This window comes from Schistocerca gregaria, chromosome 2, assembly GCF_023897955.1.
Source record: "Schistocerca gregaria isolate iqSchGreg1 chromosome 2, iqSchGreg1.2, whole genome shotgun sequence".
NCBI classification, from domain to species: Eukaryota; Metazoa; Arthropoda; class Insecta; order Orthoptera; family Acrididae; genus Schistocerca; species Schistocerca gregaria.
The window spans coordinates 967,706,455-967,731,796 of record NC_064921.1 but is presented as its reverse complement, the minus strand read 5'-3'; the positions used below and the strand labels follow the sequence as shown (position 1 = coordinate 967,731,796).

The 25,342-nt window shown below is 47.0% G+C and overlaps 30 non-coding genes across 30 annotated transcripts; 20 read left to right on the top strand and 10 right to left on the bottom strand.

The window, feature by feature from the left end:
• Window positions 1-425: 425 nt before the first annotated feature.
• Window positions 426-497, top strand: Trnap-ugg (transfer RNA proline (anticodon UGG)). The gene has a single exon. It is a non-coding gene; the product is annotated as a tRNA-Pro (tRNA).
• Window positions 498-990: 493 nt separating this feature from the next.
• Window positions 991-1,062, bottom strand: Trnaq-uug (transfer RNA glutamine (anticodon UUG)). The gene has a single exon. It is a non-coding gene; the product is annotated as a tRNA-Gln (tRNA).
• A 554-nt stretch (window positions 1,063-1,616) lies between these two features.
• Window positions 1,617-1,688, top strand: Trnap-ugg (transfer RNA proline (anticodon UGG)). Its single transcript has one exon. It is a non-coding gene; the product is annotated as a tRNA-Pro (tRNA).
• Window positions 1,689-2,812: 1,124 nt separating this feature from the next.
• On the top strand, window positions 2,813-2,884 carry Trnap-ugg (transfer RNA proline (anticodon UGG)). The gene has a single exon. It is a non-coding gene; the product is annotated as a tRNA-Pro (tRNA).
• A 1,124-nt stretch (window positions 2,885-4,008) lies between these two features.
• On the top strand, window positions 4,009-4,080 carry Trnap-ugg (transfer RNA proline (anticodon UGG)). Its single transcript has one exon. It is a non-coding gene; the product is annotated as a tRNA-Pro (tRNA).
• A 498-nt stretch (window positions 4,081-4,578) lies between these two features.
• On the bottom strand, window positions 4,579-4,650 carry Trnaq-uug (transfer RNA glutamine (anticodon UUG)). Its single transcript has one exon. It is a non-coding gene; the product is annotated as a tRNA-Gln (tRNA).
• Window positions 4,651-5,204: 554 nt separating this feature from the next.
• Window positions 5,205-5,276, top strand: Trnap-ugg (transfer RNA proline (anticodon UGG)). The gene has a single exon. It is a non-coding gene; the product is annotated as a tRNA-Pro (tRNA).
• A 1,107-nt stretch (window positions 5,277-6,383) lies between these two features.
• On the top strand, window positions 6,384-6,455 carry Trnap-ugg (transfer RNA proline (anticodon UGG)). The gene has a single exon. It is a non-coding gene; the product is annotated as a tRNA-Pro (tRNA).
• Window positions 6,456-6,953: 498 nt separating this feature from the next.
• On the bottom strand, window positions 6,954-7,025 carry Trnaq-uug (transfer RNA glutamine (anticodon UUG)). Its single transcript has one exon. It is a non-coding gene; the product is annotated as a tRNA-Gln (tRNA).
• A 554-nt stretch (window positions 7,026-7,579) lies between these two features.
• On the top strand, window positions 7,580-7,651 carry Trnap-ugg (transfer RNA proline (anticodon UGG)). Its single transcript has one exon. It is a non-coding gene; the product is annotated as a tRNA-Pro (tRNA).
• A 498-nt stretch (window positions 7,652-8,149) lies between these two features.
• Trnaq-uug (transfer RNA glutamine (anticodon UUG)) lies at window positions 8,150-8,221 on the bottom strand. Its single transcript has one exon. It is a non-coding gene; the product is annotated as a tRNA-Gln (tRNA).
• Window positions 8,222-8,775: 554 nt separating this feature from the next.
• On the top strand, window positions 8,776-8,847 carry Trnap-ugg (transfer RNA proline (anticodon UGG)). Its single transcript has one exon. It is a non-coding gene; the product is annotated as a tRNA-Pro (tRNA).
• Window positions 8,848-9,340: 493 nt separating this feature from the next.
• Trnaq-uug (transfer RNA glutamine (anticodon UUG)) lies at window positions 9,341-9,412 on the bottom strand. Its single transcript has one exon. It is a non-coding gene; the product is annotated as a tRNA-Gln (tRNA).
• A 554-nt stretch (window positions 9,413-9,966) lies between these two features.
• On the top strand, window positions 9,967-10,038 carry Trnap-ugg (transfer RNA proline (anticodon UGG)). Its single transcript has one exon. It is a non-coding gene; the product is annotated as a tRNA-Pro (tRNA).
• A 1,124-nt stretch (window positions 10,039-11,162) lies between these two features.
• Trnap-ugg (transfer RNA proline (anticodon UGG)) lies at window positions 11,163-11,234 on the top strand. The gene has a single exon. It is a non-coding gene; the product is annotated as a tRNA-Pro (tRNA).
• Window positions 11,235-12,359: 1,125 nt separating this feature from the next.
• On the top strand, window positions 12,360-12,431 carry Trnap-ugg (transfer RNA proline (anticodon UGG)). The gene has a single exon. It is a non-coding gene; the product is annotated as a tRNA-Pro (tRNA).
• Window positions 12,432-13,556: 1,125 nt separating this feature from the next.
• Window positions 13,557-13,628, top strand: Trnap-ugg (transfer RNA proline (anticodon UGG)). Its single transcript has one exon. It is a non-coding gene; the product is annotated as a tRNA-Pro (tRNA).
• A 498-nt stretch (window positions 13,629-14,126) lies between these two features.
• Window positions 14,127-14,198, bottom strand: Trnaq-uug (transfer RNA glutamine (anticodon UUG)). Its single transcript has one exon. It is a non-coding gene; the product is annotated as a tRNA-Gln (tRNA).
• Window positions 14,199-14,752: 554 nt separating this feature from the next.
• On the top strand, window positions 14,753-14,824 carry Trnap-ugg (transfer RNA proline (anticodon UGG)). Its single transcript has one exon. It is a non-coding gene; the product is annotated as a tRNA-Pro (tRNA).
• Window positions 14,825-15,948: 1,124 nt separating this feature from the next.
• On the top strand, window positions 15,949-16,020 carry Trnap-ugg (transfer RNA proline (anticodon UGG)). Its single transcript has one exon. It is a non-coding gene; the product is annotated as a tRNA-Pro (tRNA).
• Window positions 16,021-17,144: 1,124 nt separating this feature from the next.
• On the top strand, window positions 17,145-17,216 carry Trnap-ugg (transfer RNA proline (anticodon UGG)). The gene has a single exon. It is a non-coding gene; the product is annotated as a tRNA-Pro (tRNA).
• Window positions 17,217-18,909: 1,693 nt separating this feature from the next.
• Window positions 18,910-18,981, bottom strand: Trnaq-uug (transfer RNA glutamine (anticodon UUG)). The gene has a single exon. It is a non-coding gene; the product is annotated as a tRNA-Gln (tRNA).
• Window positions 18,982-19,535: 554 nt separating this feature from the next.
• Trnap-ugg (transfer RNA proline (anticodon UGG)) lies at window positions 19,536-19,607 on the top strand. The gene has a single exon. It is a non-coding gene; the product is annotated as a tRNA-Pro (tRNA).
• A 498-nt stretch (window positions 19,608-20,105) lies between these two features.
• Window positions 20,106-20,177, bottom strand: Trnaq-uug (transfer RNA glutamine (anticodon UUG)). The gene has a single exon. It is a non-coding gene; the product is annotated as a tRNA-Gln (tRNA).
• A 554-nt stretch (window positions 20,178-20,731) lies between these two features.
• On the top strand, window positions 20,732-20,803 carry Trnap-ugg (transfer RNA proline (anticodon UGG)). Its single transcript has one exon. It is a non-coding gene; the product is annotated as a tRNA-Pro (tRNA).
• A 1,125-nt stretch (window positions 20,804-21,928) lies between these two features.
• Trnap-ugg (transfer RNA proline (anticodon UGG)) lies at window positions 21,929-22,000 on the top strand. The gene has a single exon. It is a non-coding gene; the product is annotated as a tRNA-Pro (tRNA).
• A 498-nt stretch (window positions 22,001-22,498) lies between these two features.
• Window positions 22,499-22,569, bottom strand: Trnaq-uug (transfer RNA glutamine (anticodon UUG)). Its single transcript has one exon. It is a non-coding gene; the product is annotated as a tRNA-Gln (tRNA).
• A 555-nt stretch (window positions 22,570-23,124) lies between these two features.
• On the top strand, window positions 23,125-23,196 carry Trnap-ugg (transfer RNA proline (anticodon UGG)). Its single transcript has one exon. It is a non-coding gene; the product is annotated as a tRNA-Pro (tRNA).
• Window positions 23,197-24,320: 1,124 nt separating this feature from the next.
• Window positions 24,321-24,392, top strand: Trnap-ugg (transfer RNA proline (anticodon UGG)). Its single transcript has one exon. It is a non-coding gene; the product is annotated as a tRNA-Pro (tRNA).
• Window positions 24,393-24,890: 498 nt separating this feature from the next.
• On the bottom strand, window positions 24,891-24,962 carry Trnaq-uug (transfer RNA glutamine (anticodon UUG)). The gene has a single exon. It is a non-coding gene; the product is annotated as a tRNA-Gln (tRNA).
• Between the last annotated feature and the right edge of the window lie 380 nt (window positions 24,963-25,342).

Sequence of the window (25,342 nt, the reverse complement as noted above, 5' to 3'; positions counted from 1 at the left end):
ATGCAACTTGGAATGTAGCGAGAATTCTTGCCAGTATTCGTACATGAAATGATGTCCAAGGGTCAGGAAATCAAAATCGCGGAACAGCCACTTTCGTATGGTGGATGCTTTGTGCTGGAAGCAGCCTAGCTATGAAAACAGCTATGGACACAGAGTACTGTCGAAAAGTGCGTGCTGTCACACAACGCTACGTAGTGGGCGGATGGTGCGTGACACGATAACATTTGCACTTCACACGATCGACATACTGTCACACAAATCAAGCAGCTCTTTCAGCCTTCACATACACTGGTCCTCAGCACAGCTCATGTTGTTGGTGTCGGATTAAGAAACCTCTTTGAGAATATGGTCCATATTGGATGCTGCAACTAGCAAGTGCGGCAAGATATCAGTAGGTGGCGGGGTGCACACCTGCTTCGTTGTGCGGCCTGTTGGTGTAGGGGTATGATTCCTGCTTTGGGTGCAGGAGGTCCCGGGTTCAAATCCCGGACAGGCCCTACTTTTCACTTTCGCGACAACCAAGCATTACGATAAACTAGCGAGTCTCTGAAAGTAAGCCATGCAACAGGACAAACTGCATGTCGGGCCACCGGCCAATGATACTGGCAAGTGCGTCTTGTGGAAAGCAATCTACGAAGCAGGATTAAGCCGTGTTCGATTACTTATATCTATACCTAAAGACTGACAGGTATAACGATTCTATTCCGAAGAACTAGTACATCGCATGCACGTTTGTTAAATGCACGCGCATGTAGCACCCAAAACGGAGAGATACTGGGACCCTCAGCTAAGGTCGTCTTCTCGCAGTTGAACCCCTTACGTTCCGTTATGAATCCTAGTAGCAAAAGCATAAGCATTTGGAGCGTTCCCCATTCACGTGTGGACTGCTATTAACAATTTGCATTACATGATCCTAGCTAAAATTCTGGTCATACAATTCCAACTACCAGCTCGTACACATTTCTAGAAACGATCGCAAAACACAGATTCAGGTTCCACCGAGACTCGAACTCTGATCGCTGGATTCAAAGTACAGAGTGCTAACCATTACACCATGGAACCGGGTGCCCTCGCGGACTGGAATTGAGCAGCATCATGGCATTAAACCTATAAGCTGCGATTTATTACATGTAGCGTCCTCAGGAAGTGTTTGCGTGCTAATGAATCATCCAAGTAGGCTGAAAGTGGAGGGAGCAACTTGGAATGTAGCGAGAATTCTTGCCAGTATTCGTACATGAAATGATGTCTAAGGGTCAGGAAATCAAAATCACAGAACAGCCACTTTCGTATGGTGGATGCTTTGTGCTGGAAGCAGCCTAGCTATGGAAACAGCTATGGACACAGAGTACTGTCGAAAAGTGCGTGCTGTCACACAACGCTACGTAGTGGGCGGATGGTGCGTGACACGATAACATTTGCACTTCACACGATCGACATACTGTCACACAACTCAAGCAGCTCTTTCAGCCTTCACATACACTGGTCCTCAGCACAGCTCATGTTGTTGGAGTCGGATTAAGAAACCTCTTTGAGAATATGGTCCATATTGGATGCTGCGACTAGCAAGTTCGCCAAGATATCAGTAGGTGGCGGGGTGCACACCTGCTTCGTTGTGCGGCCTGTTGGTCTAGGGGTATGATTCCTGCTTTGGGTGCAGGAGGTCCCGGGTTCAAATCCCTGACAGGCCCTACTTTTCACTTTCGCGACAACCAAGCATTACGATAAACTAGCGAGTCTCTGAAAGTAAGCCATGCAACAGGACAAACTGCATGTCAGGCCACCGGCCAATGATACTGGCAAGTGCGTCTTGTGGAAAGCAATCTACGAAGCAGGATTAAGCAGTGTTCGATTACTTATATCTATACCTAAAGACTGACACGTATAACGATTCTATTCGTTTCCCAAGAACTAGTACATCGCATGCACGTTTGTTAAATGCACGCGCATGCAGCACCCAAAACGGAGAGATACTGGGACCCTCAGCTGAGGTCGTCTTCTCGCAGTTGAACCCCTTACGTTCCGTTATTAATCCTAGTAGCAAAAGCATAAGCATTTGGAGCGTTCCCCATTCACGTGTGGACTGCTATTAACAATTTGCATTACATGATCCTAGCTAAAATTCTGGTCATACAATTCCAACTACCAGCTCGTACACATTTCTAGAAACGATCGCAAAACACAGAGTCAGTTTCCACGGAGACTCGAACTCGGATCGCTGGTATCAAAGTCCAGAGTGCTAACCATTACACCATGGAACCGGGTGCCCTCGCGGACTGGAATTGAGCAGCATCATGACATTAAACCTATAAGCTGCGATTTATTACATGTAGCGTCCTCAGGAAGTGTTTGCGTGCTAATGAATCATCCAAGTAGGCTGAAAGTGGAGGGAGCAACTTGGAATGTAGCGAGAATTCTTGCCAGTATTCGTACATGAAATGATGTCTAAGGGTCAGGAAATCAAAATCGCAGAACAGCCACTTTCGTATGGTGGATGCTTTGTGCTGGAAGCAGCCTAGCTATGAAAACAGCTATGGACACAGAGTACTGTCGAAAAGTGCGTGATGTCACACAACGCTACGTAGTGGGCGGATGGTGCGTGACACGATAACATTTGCACTTCACACGATCGACATACTGTCACACAACTCAAGCAGCTCTTTCAGCCTTCACATACACTGGTCCTCAGCACAGCTCATGTTGTTGGAGTCGGATTAAGAAACCTCTTTGAGAATATGGTCCATATTGGATGCTGCGACTAGCAAGTTCGCCAAGATATCAGTAGGTGGCGGGGTGCACACCTGCTTCGTTGTGCGGCCTGTTGGTCTAGGGGTATGATTCCTGCTTTGGGTGCAGGAGGTCCCGGGTTCAAATCCCGCACAGGCCCTACTTTTCACTTTCGCGACAACCAAGCATTACGATAAACTAGCGAGTCTCTGAAAGTAAGCCATGCAACAGGACAAACTGCATGTCGGGCCACCGGCCAATGATACTGGCAAGTGCGTCTTGTGGAAAGCAATCTACGAAGCAGGATTAAGCCGTGTTCGATTACTTATATCTATACCTAAAGACTGACACGTATAACGATTCTATTCGTTTCCCAAGAACTAGTACATCGCATGCACGTTTGTTAAATGCACGCGCATGCAGCACCCAAAACGGAGAGATACTGGGACCCTCAGCTGAGGTCGTCTTCTCGCAGTTGAACCCCTTACGTTCCGTTATTAATCCTAGTAGCAAAAGCATAAGCATTTGGAGCGTTCCCCATTCACGTGTGGACTGCTATTAACAATTTGCATTACATGATCCTAGCTAAAATTCTGGTTATACAATTCCAACTACCAGCTCGTACACATTTCTAGAAACGATCGCAAAACACAGATTCAGTTTCCACCGAGACTCGAACTCGGATCGCTGGATTCAAAGTCCGGAATGCTAACCATTACACCAAGCAACCGGGTGGCCCTAGCTGACTTAAATTGAGCAGCATCATGACATTAAACCTATAAGCTGCGATTTATTACATGTAGCGTCCTCTGGAAGTGTTTGCGTGCTAATGAAGCATCCAAGTAGGCTGAAAGTGGAGGGTGCAACTTGGAATGTAGCGAGAATTCTTGCCAGTATTCGTACATGAAATGATGTCCAAGGGTCAGGAAATCAATATCGCGGAACAGCCACTTTCGTATGGTGGATGCTTTGTGCTGGAAGCAGCCTAGCTATGAAAACAGCTATGGACACAGAGTACTGTCGAAAAGTGCGAGCTGTCACACAACGCTACGTAGTGGGCGGATGGTGCGTGACACGATAACATTTGCACTTCACACGATCGACATACTGTCACACAAATCAAGCAGCTCTTTCAGCCTTCACATACACTGGTCCTCACACAGCTCATGTTGTTGGTGTCGGATTAAGAAACCTCTTTGAGAATATGGTCCATATTGGATGCTGCAACTAGCAAGTGCGGCAAGATATCAGTAGGTGGCGGGGTGCACACCTGCTTCGTTGTGCGGCCTGTTGGTCTAGGGGTATGATTCCTGCTTTGGGTGCAGGAGGTCCTGGGTTCAAATCCCGGACAGGCCCTACTTTTCACTTTCGCGACAACCAAGCATTACGATAAACTAGCGAGTCTCTGAAAGTAAGCCATGCAACAGGACAAACTGCATGTCGGGCCACCGGCCAATGATACTGGCAAGTGCGTCTTGTGGAAAGCAATCTACGAAGCAGGATTAAGCCGTGTTCGATTACTTATATCTATACCTAAAGACTGACACGTATAACGAATCTATTCGTTTCCCAAGAACTAGTACATCGCATGCACGTTTGTTAAATGCACGCGCATGTAGCACCCAAAACGGAGAGATACTGGGACCCTCAGCTAAGGTCGTCTTCTCGCAGTTGAACCCCTTACGTTCCGTTATGAATCCTAGTAGCAAAAGCATAAGCATTTGGAGCGTTCCCCATTCACGTGTGGACTGCTATTAACAATTTGCATTACATGATCCTAGCTAAAATTCTGGTCATACAATTCCAACTACCAGCTCGTACACATTTCTAGAAACGATCGCAAAACACAGATTCAGGTTCCACCGAGACTCGAACTCGGATCGCTGGATTCAAAGTACAGAGTGCTAACCATTACACCACGGAACCGGGTGCCCTCGCGGACTGGAATTGAGCAGCATCATGGCATTAAACCTATAAGCTGCGATTTATTACATGTAGCGTCCTCAGGAAGTGTTTGCGTGCTAATGAATCATCCAAGTAGGCTGAAAGTGGAGGGAGCAACTTGGAATGTAGCGAGAATTCTTGCCAGTATTCGTACATGAAATGATGTCTAAGGGTCAGGAAATCAAAATCACAGAACAGCCACTTTCGTATGGTGGATGCTTTGTGCTGGAAGCAGCCTAGCTATGGAAACAGCTATGGACACAGAGTACTGTCGAAAAGTGCGTGCTGTCACACAACGCTACGTAGTGGGCGGATGGTGCGTGACACGATAACATTTGCACTTCACACGATCGACATACTGTCACACAACTCAAGCAGCTCTTTCAGCCTTCACATACACTGGTCCTCAGCACAGCTCATGTTGTTGGAGTCGGATTAAGAAACCTCTTTGAGAATATGGTCCATATTGGATGCTGCGACTAGCAAGTTCGCCAAGATATCAGTAGGTGGCGGGGTGCACACCTGCTTCGTTGTGCGGCCTGTTGGTCTAGGGGTATGATTCCTGCTTTGGGTGCAGGAGGTCCCGGGTTCAAATCCCTGACAGGCCCTACTTTTCACTTTCGCGACAACCAAGCATTACGATAAACTAGCGAGTCTCTGAAAGTAAGCCATGCAACAGGACAAACTCCATGTCAGGCCACCGGCCAATGATACTGGCAAGTGCGTCTTGTGGAAAGCAATCTACGAAGCAGGATTAAGCAGTGTTCGATTACTTATATCTATACCTAAAGACTGACACGTATAACGATTCTATTCGTTTCCCAAGAACTAGTACATCGCATGCACGTTTGTTAAATGCACGCGCATGCAGCACCCAAAACGGAGAGATACTGGGACCCTCAGCTGAGGTCGTCTTCTCGCAGTTGAACCCCTTACGTTCCGTTATTAATCCTAGTAGCAAAAGCATAAGCATTTGGAGCGTTCCCCATTCACGTGTGGACTGCTATTAACAATTTGCATTACATGGTCCTAGCTAAAATTCTGGTTATACAATTCCAACTACCAGCTCGTACACATTTCTAGAAACGATCGCAAAACGCAGAGTCAGTTTCCACCGAGACTCGAACTCGGATCGCTGGATTCAAAGTACAGAGTGCTAACCATTACACCATGGAACCGGGTGCCCTCGCGGACTGGAATTGAGCAGCATCATGGCATTAAACCTATAAGCTGCGATTTATTACATGTAGCGTCCTCAGGAAGTGTTTGCGTGCTAATGAATCATCCAAGTAGGCTGAAAGTGGAGGGAGCAACTTGGAATGTAGCGAGAATTCTTGCCAGTATTCGTACATGAAATGATGTCTAAGGGTCAGGAAATCAAAATCGCAGAACAGCCACTTTCGTATGGTGGATGCTTTGTGCTGGAAACAGCTATGGACACAGAGTACTGTCGAAAAGTGCGTGCTGTCACACAACGCTACGTAGTGGGCGGATGGTGTGTGACACGATAACATTTGCACTTCACACGATCGACATACTGTCACACAAATCAAGCAGCTCTTTCAGCCTTCACATACACTGGTCCTCAGCACAGCTCATGTTGTTGGAGTCGGATTAAGAAACCTCTTTGAGAATATGGTCCATATTGGATGCTGCGACTAGCAAGTTCGCCAAGATATCAGTAGGTGGCGGGGTGCACACCTGCTTCGTTGTGCGGCCTGTTGGTCTAGGGGTATGATTCCTGCTTTGGGTGCAGGAGGTCCCGGGTTCAAATCCCTGACAGGCCCTACTTTTCACTTTCGCGACAACCAAGCATTACGATAAACTAGCGAGTCTCTGAAAGTAAGCCATGCAACAGGACAAACTGCATGTCGGGCCACCGGCCAATGATACTGGCAAGTGCGTCTCGTGGATAGCAATCTACGAAGCAGGATTAAGCCGTGTTCGATTACTTATATCTATACCTAAAGACTGACACGTATAACGATTCTATTCGTTTCCCAAGAACTAGTACATCGCATGCACGTTTGTTAAATGCACGCGCATGCAGCACCCAAAACGGAGAGATACTGGGACCCTCAGCTGAGGTCGTCTTCTCGCAGTTGAACCCCTTACGTTCCGTTATTAATCCTAGTAGCAAAAGCATAAGCATTTGGAGCGTTCCCCATTCACGTGTGGACTGCTATTAACAATTTGCATTACATGATCCTAGCTAAATTTCTGGATATACAATTCCAGCTACCAGCTCGTACACATTTCTAGAAACGATCGCAAAACACAGATTCAGGTTCCACCGAGACTCGAACTCGGATCGCTGGATTCAAAGTCCAGAGTGCTAACCATTACACCATGGAACCGGGTGCCCTCGCGGACTGGAATTGAGCAGCATCATGACATTAAACCTATAAGCTGCGATTTATTACATGTAGCGTCCTCAGGAAGTGTTTGCGTGCTAATGAATCATCCAAGTAGGCTGAAAGTGGAGGGAGCAACTTGGAATGTAGCGAGAATTCTTGCCAGTATTCGTACATGAAATGCTGTCTAAGGGTCAGGTAATCAAAATCGCGGAACAGCCACTTTCGTATGGTGGATGCTTTGTGCTGGAAGCAGCCTAGCTATGAAAACAGCTATGGACACAGAGTACTGTCGAAAAGTGCGTGCTGTCACACAACGCTACGTAGTGGGCGGATGGTGCGTGACACGATAACATTTGCACTTCACACGATCGACATACTGTCACACAACTCAAGCAGCTCTTTCAGCCTTCACATACACTGGTCCTCAGCACAGCTCATGTTGTTGGAGTCGGATTAAGAAACCTCTTTGAGAATATGGTCCATATTAGATGCTGCGACTAGCAAGTTCGCCAAGATATCAGTAGGTGGCGGGGTGCACACCTGCTTCGTTGTGCGGCCTGTTGGTCTAGGGTTATGATTCCTGCTTTGGGTGCAGGAGGTCCCGGGTTCAAATCCCGGACAGGCCCTACTTTTCACTTTCGCGACAACCAAGCATTACGATAAACTAGCGAGTCTCTGAAAGTAAGCCATGCAACAGGACAAACTGCATGTCGGGCCACCGGCCAATGATACTGGCAAGTGCGTCTTGTGGAAAGCAATCTACGAAGCAGGATTAAGCCGTGTTCGATTACTTATATCTATACCTAAAGACTGACATGTATAACGATTCTATTCGTTTCCCAAGAACTAGTACATCGCATGCACGTTTGTTAAATGCACGCGCATGCAGCACCCAAAACGGAGAGATACGTTGACCCTCAGCTGAGGTCGTCTTCTCGCAGTTGAACCCCTTACGTTCCGTTATTAATCCTAGTAGCAAAAGCATAAGCATTTGGAGCGTTCCCCATTCACGTGTGGACTGCTATTAGCAATTTGCATTACATGATCCTAGCTAAAATTCAGGATATACAATTCCAACTACCAGCTCGTACACATTTCTAGAAACGATCGCAAAACACAGATTCAGGTTCCACCGAGACTCGAACTCGGATCGCTGGATTCAAAGTACAGAGTGCTAACCATTACACCATGGAACCGGGTGCCCTCGCGGACTGGAATTGAGCAGCATCATGGCATTAAACCTATAAGCTGCGATTTATTACATGTAGCGTCCTCAGGAAGTGTTTGCGTGCTAATGAATCATCCAAGTAGGCTGAAAGTGGAGGGAGCAACTTGGAATGTAGCGAGAATTCTTGCCAGTATTCCTTCATAAAATGATGTCTAAGGGTCAGGAAATCAAAATCGCAGAACAGCCACTTTCGTAAGGTGGATGCTTTGTGCTGGAAGCAGCCTAGCTATGGAAACAGCTATGGACACAGAGTACTGTTGAAAAGTGCGTGCTGTCACACAACGCTACGTAGTGGGCGGATGGTGCGTGACACGATAACATTTGCACTTCACACGATCGACATACTGTCACACAACTCAAGCAGCTCTTTCAGCCTTCACATACACTGGTCCTCAGCACAGCTCATGTTGTTGGAGTCTGATTAAGAAACCTCTTTGAGAATATGGTCCATATTGGATGCTGCGACTAGCAAGTTCGGCAAGATATCAGTAGGTGGCGGGGTGCACACCTGCTTCGTTGTGCGGCCTGTTGGTCTAGGGGTATGATTCCTGCTTTGGGTGCAGGAGGTGCCGGGTTCAAATCCCGCACAGGCCCTACTTTTCACTTTCGCGACAACCAAGCATTACGATAAACTAGCGAGTCTCTGAAAGTAAGCCATGCAACAGGACAAACTGCATGTCAGGCCACCGGCCAATGATACTGGCAAGTGCGTCTTGTGGAAAGCAATCTACGAAGCAGGATTAAGCCGTGTTCGATTACTTATATCTATACCTAAAGACTGACAGGTATAACGATTCTATTCCGAAGAACTAGTACATCGCATGCACGTTTGTTAAATGCACGCGCATGCAGCACCCAAAACGGAGAGATACTGGGACCCTCAGCTAAGGTCGTCTTCTCGCTGTTGAACCCCTTACGTTCCGTTATGAATCCTAGTAGCAAAAGCATAAGCATTTGGAGCGTTCCCCATTCACGTGTGGACTGCTATTAACAATTTGCATTACATGATCCTAGCTAAAATTCTGGTCATACAATTCCAACTACCAGCTCGTACACATTTCTAGAAACGATCGCAAAACACAGATTCAGGTTCCACCGAGACTCGAACTCGGATCGCTGGATTCAAAGTACAGAGTGCTAACCATTACACCATGGAACCGGGTGCCCTCGCGGACTGGAATTGAGCAGCATCATGGCATTAAACCTATAAGCTGCGATTTATTACATGTAGCGTCCTCAGGAAGTGTTTGCGTGCTAATGAATCATCCAAGTAGGCTGAAAGTGGAGGGAGCAACTTGGAATGTAGCGAGAATTCTTGCCAGTATTCGTACATGAAATGATGTCTAAGGGTCAGGAAATCAAAATCACAGAACAGCCACTTTCGTATGGTGGATGCTTTGTGCTGGAAGCAGCCTAGCTATGGAAACAGCTATGGACACAGAGTACTGTCGAAAAGTGCGTGCTGTCACACAACGCTACGTAGTGGGCGGATGGTGCGTGACACGATAACATTTGCACTTCACACGATCGACATACTGTCACACAACTCAAGCAGCTCTTTCAGCCTTCACATACACTGGTCCTCAGCACAGCTCATGTTGTTGGAGTCGGATTAAGAAACCTCTTTGAGAATATGGTCCATATTGGATGCTGCGACTAGCAAGTTCGGCAAGATATCAGTAGGTGGCGGGGTGCACACCTGCTTCGTTGTGCGGCCTGTTGGTCTAGGGGTATGATTCCTGCTTTGGGTGCAGGAGGTCCCGGGTTCAAATCCCTGACAGGCCCTACTTTTCACTTTCGCGACAATCAAGCATTACGATAAACTAGCGAGTCTCTGAAAGTAAGCCATGCAACAGGACAAACTGCATGTCAGGCCACCGGCCAATGATACTGGCAAGTGCGTCTTGTGGAAAGCAATCTACGAAGCAGGATTAAGCAGTGTTCGATTACTTATATCTATACCTAAAGACTGACACGTATAACGATTCTATTCGTTTCCCAAGAACTAGTACATCGCATGCACGTTTGTTAAATGCACGCGCATGCAGCACCCAAAACGGAGAGATACTGGGACCCTCAGCTGAGGTCGTCTTCTCGCAGTTGAACCCCTTACGTTCCGTTATTAATCCTAGTAGCAAAAGCATAAGCATTTGGAGCGTTCCCCATTCACGTGTGGACTGCTATTAACAATTTGCATTACATGATCCTAGCTAAAATTCTGGTCATACAATTCCAACTACCAGCTCGTACACATTTCTAGAAACGATCGCAAAACACAGAGTCAGTTTCCACGGAGACTCGAACTCGGATCGCTGGATTCAAAGTCCAGAGTGCTAACCATTACACCATGGAACCGGGTGCCCTCGCGGACTGGAATTGAGCAGCATCATGGCATTAAACCTATAAGCTGCGATTTATTACATGTAGCGTCCTCAGGAAGTGTTTGCGTGCTAATGAATCATCCAAGTAGGCTGAAAGTGGAGGGAGCAACTTGGAATGTAGCGAGAATTCTTGCCAGTATTCGTACATGAAATGATGTCTAAGGGTCAGGAAATCAAAATCGCAGAACAGCCACTTTCGTATGGTGGATGCTTTGTGCTGGAAGCAGCCTAGCTATGAAAACAGCTATGGACACAGAGTACTGTCGAAAAGTGCGTGATGTCACACAACGCTACGTAGTGGGCGGATGGTGTGTGACACGATAACATTTGCACTTCACACGATCGACATACTGTCACACAACTCAAGCAGCTCTTTCAGCCTTCACATACACTGGTCCTCAGCACAGCTCATGTTGTTGGAGTCGGATTAAGAAACCTCTTTGAGAATATGGTCCATATTGGATGCTGCGACTAGCAAGTTCGCCAAGATATCAGTAGGTGGCGGGGTGCACACCTGCTTCGTTGTGCGGCCTGTTGGTCTAGGGGTATGATTCCTGCTTTGGGTGCAGGAGGTCCCGGGTTCAAATCCCTGACAGGCCCTACTTTTCACTTTCGCGACAACCAAGCATTACGATAAACTAGCGAGTCTCTGAAAGTAAGCCATGCAACAGGACAAACTGCATGTCGGGCCACCGGCCAATGATACTGGCAAGTGCGTCTTGTGGAAAGCAATCTACGAAGCAGGATTAAGCCGTGTTCGATTACTTATATCTATACCTAAAGACTGACACGTATAACGATTCTATTCGTTTCCCAAGAACTAGTACATCGCATGCACGTTTGTTAAATGCACGCGCATGCAGCACCCAAAACGGAGAGATACTGGGACCCTCAGCTGAGGTCGTCTTCTCGCAGTTGAACCCCTTACGTTCCGTTATTAATCCTAGTAGCAAAAGCATAAGCATTTGGAGCGTTCCCCATTCACGTGTGGACTGCTATTAACAATTTGCATTACATGATCCTAGCTAAAATTCTGGTTATACAATTCCAACTACCAGCTCGTACACATTTCTAGAAACGATCGCAAAACACAGATTCAGTTTCCACCGAGACTCGAACTCGGATCGCTGGATTCAAAGTCCGGAATGCTAACCATTACACCAAGCAACCGGGTGGCCCTAGCTGACTTAAATTGAGCAGCATCATGACATTAAACCTATAAGCTGCGATTTATTACATGTAGCGTCCTCTGGAAGTGTTTGCGTGCTAATGAAGCATCCAAGTAGGCTGAAAGTGGAGGGTGCAACTTGGAATGTAGCGAGAATTCTTGCCAGTATTCGTACATGAAATGATGTCCAAGGGTCAGGAAATCAATATCGCGGAACAGCCACTTTCGTATGGTGGATGCTTTGTGCTGGAAGCAGCCTAGCTATGAAAACAGCTATGGACACAGAGTACTGTCGAAAAGTGCGAGCTGTCACACAACGCTACGTAGTGGGCGGATGGTGCGTGACACGATAACATTTGCACTTCACACGATCGACATACTGTCACACAAATCAAGCAGCTCTTTCAGCCTTCACATACACTGGTCCTCAGCACAGCTCATGTTTTTGGTGTCGGATTAAGAAACCTCTTTGAGAATATGGTCCATATTGGATGCTGCAACTAGCAAGTGCGGCAAGATATCAGTAGGTGGCGGGGTGCACACCTGCTTCGTTGTGCGGCCTGTTGGTCTAGGGGTATGATTCCTGCTTTGGGTGCAGGAGGTCCTGGGTTCAAATCCCGGACAGGCCCTACTTTTCACTTTCGCGACAACCAAGCATTACGATAAACTAGCGAGTCTCTGAAAGTAAGCCATGCAACAGGACAAACTGCATGTCGGGCCACCGGCCAATGATACTGGCAAGTGCGTCTTGTGGAAAGCAATCTACGAAGCAGGATTAAGCCGTGTTCGATTACTTATATCTATACCTAAAGACTGACACGTATAACGAATCTATTCGTTTCCCAAGAACTAGTACATCGCATGCACGTTTGTTAAATGCACGCGCATGTAGCACCCAAAACGGAGAGATACTGGGACCCACAGCTAAGGTCGTCTTCTCGCAGTTGAACCCCTTACGTTCCGTTATTAATCCTAGTAGCAAAAGCATAAGCATTTGGAGCGTTCCCCATTCACGTGTGGACTGCTATTAACAATTTGCATTACATGATCCTAGCTAAAATTCTGGTTATACAATTCCAACTACCAGCTCGTACACATTTCTAGAAACGATCGCAAAACACAGATTCAGTTTCCACCGAGACTCGAACTCGGATCGCTGGATTCAAAGTCCGGAATGCTAACCATTACACCAAGCAACCGGGTGGCCCTAGCTGACTTAAATTGAGCAGCATCATGACATTAAACCTATAAGCTGCGATTTATTACATGTAGCGTCCTCTGGAAGTGTTTGCGTGCTAATGAAGCATCCAAGTAGGCTGAAAGTGGAGGGTGCAACTTGGAATGTAGCGAGAATTCTTGCCAGTATTCGTACATGAAATGATGTCCAAGGGTCAGGAAATCAATATCGCGGAACAGCCACTTTCGTATGGTGGATGCTTTGTGCTGGAAGCAGCCTAGCTATGAAAACAGCTATGGACACAGAGTACTGTCGAAAAGTGCGAGCTGTCACACAACGCTACGTAGTGGGCGGATGGTGCGTGACACGATAACATTTGCACTTCACACGATCGACATACTGTCACACAAATCAAGCAGCTCTTTCAGCCTTCACATACACTGGTCCTCAGCACAGCTCATGTTTTTGGTGTCGGATTAAGAAACCTCTTTGAGAATATGGTCCATATTGGATGCTGCAACTAGCAAGTGCGGCAAGATATCAGTAGGTGGCGGGGTGCACACCTGCTTCGTTGTGCGGCCTGTTGGTCTAGGGGTATGATTCCTGCTTTGGGTGCAGGAGGTCCTGGGTTCAAATCCCGGACAGGCCCTACTTTTCACTTTCGCGACAACCAAGCATTACGATAAACTAGCGAGTCTCTGAAAGTAAGCCATGCAACAGGACAAACTGCATGTCGGGCCACCGGCCAATGATACTGGCAAGTGCGTCTTGTGGAAAGCAATCTACGAAGCAGGATTAAGCCGTGTTCGATTACTTATATCTATACCTAAAGACTGACACGTATAACGAATCTATTCGTTTCCCAAGAACTAGTACATCGCATGCACGTTTGTTAAATGCACGCGCATGTAGCACCCAAAACGGAGAGATACTGGGACCCACAGCTAAGGTCGTCTTCTCGCAGTTGAACCCCTTACGTTCCGTTATGAATCCTAGTAGCAAAAGCATAAGCATTTGGAGCGTTCCCCATTCACGTGTGGACTGCTATTAACAATTTGCATTACATGATCCTAGCTAAAATTCTGGTCATACAATTCCAACTACCAGCTCGTACACATTTCTAGAAACGATCGCAAAACACAGATTCAGGTTCCACCGAGACTCGAACTCGGATCGCTGGATTCAAAGTACAGAGTGCTAACCATTACACCATGGAACCGGGTGCCCTCGCGGACTGGAATTGAGCAGCATCATGGCATTAAACCTATAAGCTGCGATTTATTACATGTAGCGTCCTCAGGAAGTGTTTGCGTGCTAATGAATCATCCAAGTAGGCTGAAAGTGGAGGGAGCAACTTGGAATGTAGCGAGAATTCTTGCCAGTATTCGTACATGAAATGATGTCTAAGGGTCAGGAAATCAAAATCACAGAACAGCCACTTTCGTATGGTGGATGCTTTGTGCTGGAAGCAGCCTAGCTATGGAAACAGCTATGGACACAGAGTACTGTCGAAAAGTGCGTGCTGTCACACAATGCTACGTAGTGGGTGGATGGTGCGTGACACGATAACATTTGCACTTCACACGATCGACATACTGTCACACAACTCAAGCAGCTCTTTCAACCTTCACATACACTGGTCCTCAGCACAGCTCATGTTGTTGGAGTCGGATTAAGAAACCTCTTTGAGAATATGGTCCATATTGGATGCTGCGACTAGCAAGTTCGGCAAGATATCAGTAGGTGGCGGGGTGCACACCTGCTTCGTTGTGCGGCCTGTTGGTCTAGGGGTATGATTCCTGCTTTGGGTGCAGGAGGTCCCGGGTTCAAATCCCTGACAGGCCCTACTTTTCACTTTCGCGACAACCAAGCATTACGATAAACTAGCGAGTCTCTGAAAGTAAGCCATGCAACAGGACAAACTGCATGTCAGGCCACCGGCCAATGATACTGGCAAGTGCGTCTTGTGGAAAGCAATCTACGAAGCAGGATTAAGCAGTGTTCGATTACTTATATCTATACCTAAAGACTGACACGTATAACGATTCTATTCGTTTCCCAAGAACTAGTACATCGCATGCACGTTTGTTAAATGCACGCGCATGCAGCACCCAAAACGGAGAGATACTGGGACCCTCAGCTGAGGTCGTCTTCTCGCAGTTGAACCCCTTACGTTCCGTTATTAATCCTAGTAGCAAAAGCATAAGCATTTGGAGCGTTCCCCATTCACGTGTGGACTGCTATTAACAATTTGCATTACATGGTCCTAGCTAAAATTCTGGTTATACAATTCCAACTACCAGCTCGTACACATTTCTAGAAACGATCGCAAAACACAGAGTCAGTTTCCACCGAGACTCGAACTCGGATCGCTGGATTCAAAGTACAGAGTGCTAACCATTACACCATGGAACCGGGTGCCCTCGCGGACTGGAATTGAGCAGCATCATGGCATTAAACCTATAAGCTGCGATTTATTACATGTAGCGTCCTCAGGAAGTGTTTGCGTGCTAATGAATCATCCAAGTAGGCTGAAAGTGGAGGGAGCAACTTGGAATGTAGCGAGAATTCTTGCCAGTATTCGTACATGAAATGATGTCTAAGGGTCAGGAAATCAAAATCACAGAACAGCCACTTTCGTATGGTGGATGCTTTGTGCTGGAAGCAGCCTAGCTATGGAAACAGCTATGGACACAGAGTACTGTCGAAAAGTGCGTGCTGTCACACAATGCTACGTAGTGGGTGGATGGTGCGTGACACGATAACATTTGCACTTCACACGATCGACATACTGTCACACAACTCAAGCAGCTCTTTCAACCTTCACATACACTGGTCCTCAGCACAGCTCATGTTGTTGGAGTCGGATTAAGAAACCTCTTTGAGAATATGGTCCATATTGGATGCTGCGACTAGCAAGTTCGGCAAGATATCAGTAGGTGGCGGGGTGCACACCTGCTTCGTTGTGCGGCCTGTTGGTCTAGGGGTATGATTCCTGCTTTGGGTGCAGGAGGTCCCGGGTTCAAATCCCTGACAGGCCCTACTTTTCACTTTCGCGACAACCAAGCATTACGATAAACTAGCGAGTCTCTGAAAGTAAGCCATGCAACAGGACAAACTGCATGTCAGGCCACCGGCCAATGATACTGGCAAGTGCGTCTTGTGGAAAGCAATCTACGAAGCAGGATTAAGCAGTGTTCGATTACTTATATCTATACCTAAAGACTGACACGTATAACGATTCTATTCGTTTCCCAAGAACTAGTACATCGCATGCACGTTTGTTAAATGCACGCGCATGCAGCACCCAAAACGGAGAGATACTGGGACCCTCAGCTGAGGTCGTCTTCTCGCAGTTGAACCCCTTACGTTCCGTTATTAATCCTAGTAGCAAAAGCATAAGCATTTGGAGCGTTCCCCATTCACGTGTGGACTGCTATTAACAATTTGCATTACATGGTCCTAGCTAAAATTCTGGTTATACAATTCCAACTACCAGCTCGTACACATTTCTAGAAACGATCGCAAAACACAGAGTCAGTTTCCACCGAGACTCGAACTCGGATCGCTGGATTCAAAGTACAGAGTGCTAACCATTACACCATGGAACCGGGTGCCCTCGCGGACTGGAATTGAGCAGCATCATGGCATTAAACCTATAAGCTGCGATTTATTACATGTAGCGTCCTCAGGAAGTGTTTGCGTGCTAATGAATCATCCAAGTAGGCTGAAAGTGGAGGGAGCAACTTGGAATGTAGCGAGAATTCTTGCCAGTATTCGTACATGAAATGATGTCTTAGGGTCAGGAAATCAAAATCGCAGAACAGCCACTTTCGTATGGTGGATGCTTTGTGCTGGAAACAGCCTAGCTATGGAAACAGCTATGGACACAGAGTACTGTCGAAAAGTGCGTGCTGTCACACAACGCTACGTAGTGGGCGGATGGTGTGTGACACGATAACATTTGCACTTCACACGATCGACATACTGTCACACAAATCAAGCAGCTCTTTCAGCCTTCACATACACTGGTCCTCAGCACAGCTCATGTTGTTGGAGTCGGATTAAGAAACCTCTTTGAGAATATGGTCCATATTGGATGCTGCGACTAGCAAGTTCGCCAAGATATCAGTAGGTGGCGGGGTGCACACCTGCTTCGTTGTGCGGCCTGTTGGTCTAGGGGTATGATTTCTGCTTTGGGTGCAGGAGGTCCCGGGTTCAAATCCCGCACAGGCCCTACTTTTCACTTTCGCGACAACCAAGCATTACGATAAACTAGCGAGTCTCTGAAAGTAAGCCATGCAACAGGACAAACTGCATGTCAGGCCACCGGCCAATGATACTGGCAAGTGCGTCTTGTGGAAAGCAATCTACGAAGCAGGATTAAGCCGTGTTCGATTACTTATATCTATACCTAAAGACTGACACGTATAACGATTCTATTCGTTTCCCAAGAACTAGTACATCGCATGCACGTTTGTTAAATGCACGCGCATGCAGCACCCAAAACGGAGAGATACTGGGACCCTCAGCTGAGGTCGTCTTCTCGCAGTTGAACCCCTTACGTTCCGTTATTAATCCTAGTAGCAAAAGCATAAGCATTTGGAGCGTTCCCCATTCACGTGTGGACTGCTATTAACAATTTGCATTACATGATCCTAGCTAAATTTCTGGATATACAATTCCAACTACCAGCTCGTACACATTTCTAGAAACGATCGCAAAACACAGATTCAGTTTCCACCGAGACTCGAACTCGGATCGCTGGATTCAAAGTCCGGAATGCTAACCATTACACCAAGCAACCGGGTGCCCCTAGCGGACTTAAATTGAGCAGCATCATGACATTAAACTTATAAGCTGCGATTTATTACATGTAGCGTCCTCTGGAAGTGTTTGCGTGTTAATGAAGCATCCAAGTAGGCTGAAAGTGGAGGGTGCAACTTGGAATGTAGCGAGAATTCTTGCCAGTATTCGTACATGAAATAATGTCCAAGGGTCAGGAAATCAAAATCGCGGAACAGCCACTTTCGTATGGTGGATGCTTTGTGCTGGAAGCAGCCTAGCTATGAAAACAGCTATGGACACAGAGTACTGTCGAAAAGTGCGTGCTGTCACACAACGCTACGTAGTGGGCGGATGGTGCGTGACACGATACATTTGCACTTCACACGATCGACATACTGTCACACAAATCAAGCAGCTCTTTCAGCATTCACATACACTGGTCCTCAGCACAGCTCATGTTGTTGGTGTCGGATTAAGAAACCTCTTTGAGAATATGGTCCATATTGGATGCTGCAACTAGCAAGTGCGGCAAGATATCAGTAGGTGGCGGGGTGCACACCTGCTTCGTTGTGCGGCCTGTTAGTCTACGGGTATGATTCCTGCTTTGGGTGCAGGAGGTCCTGGTTCAAATCCCGGACAGGCCCTAATTTTCACTTTCGCGACAACCAAGCATTACGATAAACTAGCGAGTCTCTGAAAGTAAGCCATGCAACAGGACAAACTGCATGTCGGGCCACCGGCCAATGATACTGGCAAGTGCGTCTTGTGGAAAGCAATCTACGAAGCAGGATTAAGCCGTGTTCGATTACTTATATCTATACCTAAAGACTGACACGTATAACGAATCTATTCGTTTCCCAAGAACTAGTACATCGCATGCACGTTTGTTAAATGCACGCGCATGCAGCACCCAAAACGGAGAGATACTGGGACCCTCAGCTGAGGTCGTCTTCTCGCAGTTGAACCCTTTACGTTCCGTTATTAATCCTAGTAGGGAAAGCATAAGCATTTGGAGCGTTCCCCATTCACGTGTGGACTGCTATTAACAATTTGCATTACATGATCCTAGCTAAATTTCTGGATATACAATTCCAGCTACCAGCTCGCACACATTTCTAGAAACGATCGCAAAACACAGATTCAGGTTCCACCGAGACTCGAACTCGGATCGCTGGATTCAAAGTCCAGAGTGCTAACCATTACACCATGGAACCGGGTGCCCTCGCGGACTGGAATTGAGCAGCATCATGACATTAAACCTATAAGCTGCGATTTATTACATGTAGCGTCCTCAGGAAGTGTTTGCGTGCTAATGAATCATCCAAGTAGGCTGAAAGTGGAGGGAGCAACTTGGAATGTAGCGAGAATTCTTGCCAGTATTCGTACATGAAATGCTGTCTAAGGGTCAGGTAATCAAAATCGCGGAACAGCCACTTTCGTATGGTGGATGCTTTGTGCTGGAAGCAGCCTAGCTATGAAAACAGCTATGGACACAGAGTACTGTCGAAAAGTGCGTGCTGTCACACAACGCTACGTAGTGGGCGGATGGTGCGTGACACGATAACATTTGCACTTCACACGATCGACATACTGTCACACAACTCAAGCAGCTCTTTCAGCCTTCACATACACTGGTCCTCAGCACAGCTCATGTTGTTGGAGTCGGATTAAGAAACCTCTTTGAGAATATGGTCCATATTAGATGCTGCGACTAGCAAGTTCGCCAAGATATCAGTAGGTGGCGGGGTGCACACCTGCTTCGTTGTGCGGCCTGTTGGTCTAGAGTTATGATTCCTGCTTTGGGTGCAGGAGGTCCCGGGTTCAAATCCCGGACAGGCCCTACTTTTCACTTTCGCGACAACCAAGCACTACGATAAACTAGCGAGTCTCTGAAAGTAAGCCATGCAACAGGACAAACTGCATGTCAGGCCACCGGTCAATGATACTGGCAAGTGCGTCTTGTGGAAAGCAATCTACGAAGCAGGATTAAGCAGTGTTCGATTACTTATATCTATACCTAAATACTGACACGTATAACGATTCTATTCGTTTCCCAAGAACTAGTACATCGCATGCACGTTTGTTAAATGCACGCGCATGCAGCACCCGAAACGGAGAGATACTGGGACCCTCAGCTGAGGTCGTCTTCTCGCAGTTGAACCCCTTACGTTCCGTTATTAATCCTAGTAGCAAAAGCATAAGCATTTGGAGCGTTCCCCATTCACGTGTGGACTGCTATTAACAATTTGCATTACATGATCCTAGCTAAAATTCTGGATATACAATTCCAACTACCAGCTCGTACACATTTCTAGAAACGATCGCAAAACGCAGAGTCAGTTTCCACCGAGACTCGAACTCGGATCGCTGGATTCAAAGTCCAGAGTGCTAACCATTACACCATGGAACCGGGTGCCCTCGCGGACTGGAATTGAGCAGCATCATGGCATTAAACCTATAAGCTGCGATTTATTACATGTAGCGTCCTCAGGAAGTGTTTGCGTGCTAATGAATCATCCAAGTAGGCTGAAAGTGGAGGGTGCAACTTGGAATGTAGCGAGAATTCTTGCCAGTATTCGTACATGAAATGATGTCTAAGGGTCAGGAAATCAAAATCGCAGAACAGCCACTTTCGTATGGTGGATGCTTTGTGCTGGAAACAGCCTAGCTATGGAAACAGCTATGGACACAGAGTACTGTCGAAAAGTGCGTGCTGTCACACAACGCTACGTAGTGGGCGGATGGTGTGTGACACGATAACATTTGCACTTCACACGATCGACATACTGTCACACAAATCAAGCAGCTCTTTCAGCCTTCACATACACTGGTCCTCAGCACAGCTCATGTTGTTGGAGTCGGATTAAGAAACCTCTTTGAGAATATGGTCCATATTGGATGCTGCGACTAGGAAGTTCGCCAAGATATCAGTAGGTGGCGGGGTGCACACCTGCTTCGTTGTGCGGCCTGTTGGTCTAGGGTTATGATTCCTGCTTTGGGTGCAGGAGGTCCCGGGTTCAAATCCCGGACAGGCCCTACTTTTCACTTTCGCGACAACCAAGCACTACGATAAACTAGCGAGTCTCTGAAAGTAAGCCATGCAACAGGACAAACTGCATGTCGGGCCACCGGCCAATGATACTGGCAAGTGCGTCTTGTGGAAAGCAATCTACGAAGCAGGATTAAGCCGTGTTCGATTACTTATATCTATACCTAAAGACTGACATGTATAACGATTCTATTCGTTTCCCAAGAACTAGTACATCGCATGCACGTTTGTTAAATGCACGCGCATGCAGCACCCAAAACGGAGAGATACTGGGACCCTCAGCTGAGGTCGTCTTCTCGCAGTTGAACCCCTTACGTTCCGTTATTAATCCTAGTAGCAAAAGCATAAGCATTTGGAGCGTTCCCCATTCACGTGTGGACTGCTATTAACAATTTGCATTACATGATCCTAGCTAAAATTCAGGATAATACAATTCCAACTACCAGCTCGTACACATTTCTAGAAACGATCGCAAAACACAGATTCAGGTTCCACCGAGACTCGAACTCGGATCGCTGGATTCAAAGTACAGAGTGCTAACCATTACACCATGCAACCGGGTGCCCTCGCGGACTGGAATTGAGCAGCATCATGGCATTAAACCTATAAGCTGCGATTTATTACATGTAGCGTCCTCAGGAAGTGTTTGCGTGCTAATGAATCATCCAAGTAGGCTGAAAGTGGAGGGAGCAACTTGGAATGTAGCGAGAATTCTTGCCAGTATTCCTTCATGAAATGATGTCTAAGGGTCAGGAAATCAAAATCGCAGAACAGCCACTTTCGTAAGGTGGATGCTTTGTGCTGGAAGCAGCCTAGCTATGGAAACAGCTATGGACACAGAGTACTGTCGAAAAGTGCGTGCTGTCACACAACGCTACGTAGTGGGCGGATGGTGCGTGACACGATAACATTTGCACTTCACACCATCGACATACTGTCACACAACTCAAGCAGCTCTTTCAGCCTTCACATACACTGGTCCTCAGCACAGCTCATGTTGTTGGAGTCTGATTAAGAAACCTCTTTGAGAATATGGTCCATATTGGATGCTGCGACTAGCAAGTTCGGCAAGATATCAGTAGGTGGCGGGGTGCACACCTGCTTCGTTGTGCGGCCTGTTGGTCTAGGGGTATGATTCCTGCTTTGGGTGCAGGAGGTCCCGGGTTCAAATCCCGCACAGGCCCTACTTTTCACTTTCGCGACAACCAAGCATTACGATAAACTAGCGAGTCTCTGAAAGTAAGCCATGCAACAGGACAAACTGCATGTCAGGCCACCGGCCAATGATACTGGCAAGTGCGTCTTGTGGAAAGCAATCTACGAAGCAGGATTAAGCCGTGTTCGATTACTTATATCTATACCTAAAGACTGACACGTATAACGATTCTATTCGTTTCCCAAGAACTAGTACATCGCATGCACGTTTGTTAAATGCACGCGCATGCAGCACCCAAAACGGAGAGATACTGGGACCCTCAGCTGAGGTCGTCTTCTCGCAGTTGAACCCCTTACGTTCCGTTATTAATCCTAGTAGCAAAAGCATAAGCATTTGGAGCGTTCCCCATTCACGTGTGGACTGCTATTAACAATTTGCATTACATGATCCTAGCTAAATTTCTGGATATACAATTCCAACTACCAGCTCGTACACATTTCTAGAAACGATCGCAAAACACAGAGTCAGTATCCACCGAGACTCGAACTCGGATCGCTGGATTCAAAGTCCAGAGTGCTAACCATTACACCATGGAACCGGGTGCCCTCACGGACTGGAATTGAGCAGCATCATGACATTAAACCTATAAGCTGCGATTTATTACATGTAGCGTCCTCAGGAAGTGTTTGCGTGCTAATGAATCATCCAAGTAGGCTGAAAGTGGAGGGAGCAACTTGGAATGTAGCGAGAATTCTTGCCAGTATTCGTACATGAAATGATGTCTAAGGGTCAGGAAATCAAAATCGCGGAACAGCCACTTTCGTATGGTGGATGCTTTGTGCTGGAAGCAGCCTAGCTATGAAAACAGCTATGGACACAGAGTACTGTCGAAAAGTGCGTGCTGTCACACAACGCTACGTAGTGGGCGGATGGTGCGTGACACGATAACATTTGCACTTCACACGATCGACATACTGTCACACAACTCAAGCAGCTCTTTCAGCCTTCACATACACTGGTCCTCAGCACAGCTCATGTTGTTGGTGTCGGATTAAGAAACCTCTTTGAGAATATGGTCCATATCGGATGCTGCGACTAGCAAGTGCGGCAAGATATCAGTAGGTGGCGGGGTGCACACCTGCTTCGTTGTGCGGCCTGTTGGTTTAGGGGTATGATTCCTGCTTTGGGTGCAGGAGGTCCCGGGTTCAAATCCCGGACAGGCCCTACTTTTCACTTTCGCGACAACCAAGCACTACGATAAACTAGCGAGTCTCTGAAAGTAAGCCATGCAACAGGACAAACTGCATGTCGGGCCACCGGCCAATGATACTGGCAAGTGCGTCTTGTGGAAAGCAATCTACGAAGCAGGATTAAGCCGTGTTCGATTACTTATATCTATACCTAAAGACTGACATGTATAACGATTCTATTCGTTTCCCAAGAACTAGTACATCGCATGCACGTTTGTTAAATGCACGCGCATGCAGCACCCAAAACGGAGAGATACTGGGACCCTCAGCTGAGGTCGTCTTCTCGCAGTTGAACCCCTTACGTTCCGTTATTAATCCTAGTAGCAAAAGCATAAGCATTTGGAGCGTTCCCCATTCACGTGTGGACTGCTATTAACAATTTGCATTACATGATCCTAGCTAAAATTCAGGATATACAATTCCAACTACCAGCTCGTACACATTTCTAGAAACGATCGCAAAACACAGATTCAGGTTCCACCGAGACTCGAACTCGGATCGCTGGATTCAAAGTACGGAGTGCTAACCATTACACCATGGAACCGGGTGCCCTCGCGGACTGGAATTGAGCAGCATCATGGCATTAAACCTATAAGCTGCGATTTATTACATGTAGCGTCCTCAGGAAGTGTTTGCGTGCTAATGAATCATCCAAGTAGGCTGAAAGTGGAGGGAGCAACTTGGAATGTAGCGAGAATTCTTGCCAGTATTCCTTCATGAAATGATGTCTAAGGGTCAGGAAATCAAAATCGCAGAACAGCCACTTTCGTAAGGTGGATGCTTTGTGCTGGAAGCAGCCTAGCTATGGAAACAGCTATGGACACAGAGTACTGTCGAAAAGTGCGTGCTGTCACACAACGCTACGTAGTGGGCGGATGGTGCGTGACACGATAACATTTGCACTTCACACGATCGACATACTGTCACACAACTCAAGCAGCTCTTTCAGCCTTCACATACACTGGTCCTCAGCACAGCTCATGTTGTTGGTGTCGGATTAAGAAACCTCTTTGAGAATATGGTCCATATCGGATGCTGCGACTAGCAAGTGCGGCAAGATATCAGTAGGTGGCGGGGTGCACACCTGCTTCGTTGTGCGGCCTGTTGGTCTAGGGGTATGATTCCTGCTTTGGGTGCAGGAGGTCCCGGGTTCAAATCCCGCACAGGCCCTACTTTTCACTTTCGCGACAACCAAGCATTACGATAAACTAGCGAGTCTCTGAAAGTAAGCCATGCAACAGGACAAACTGCATGTCAGGCCACCGGCCAATGATACTGGCAAGTGCGTCTTGTGGAAAGCAATCTACGAAGCAGGATTAAGCCGTGTTCGATTACTTATATCTATACCTAAAGACTGACACGTATAACGATTCTATTCGTTTCCCAAGAACTAGTACATCGCATGCACGTTTGTTAAATGCACGCGAATGCAGCACCCAAAACGGAGAGATACTGGGACCCTCAGCTGACGTCGTCTTCTCGCAGTTGAACCCCTTACGTTCCGTTATTAATCCTAGTAGCAAAAGCATAAGCATTTGGAGCGTTCCCCATTCACGTGTGGACTGCTATTAACAATTTGCATTACATGATCCTAGCTAAAAATCTGGATATACAATTCCAACTACCTGCTCGTACACATTTCTAGAAACGATCGCAAAACACAGATTCAGGTTCCACCGAGACTCGAACTCGGATCGCTGGATTCAAAGTCCAGAGTGCTAACCATTACACCATGGAACCGGGTGCCCTCACGGACTGGAATTGAGCAGCATCATGACATTAAACCTATAAGCTGCGATTTATTACATGTAGCGTCCTCAGGAAGTGTTTGCGTGCTAATGAATCATCCAAGTAGGCTGAAAGTGGAGGGAGCAACTTGGAATGTAGCGAGAATTCTTGCCAGTATTCGTACATGAAATGATGTCTAAGGGTCAGGAAATCAAAATCGCGGAACAGCCACTTTCGTATGGTGGATGCTTTGTGCTGGAAGCAGCCTAGCTATGAAAACAGCTATGGACACAGAGTACTGTCGAAAAGTGCGTGCTGTCACACAACGCTACGTAGTGGGCGGATGGTGCGTGACACGATAACATTTGCACTTCACACGATCGACATACTGT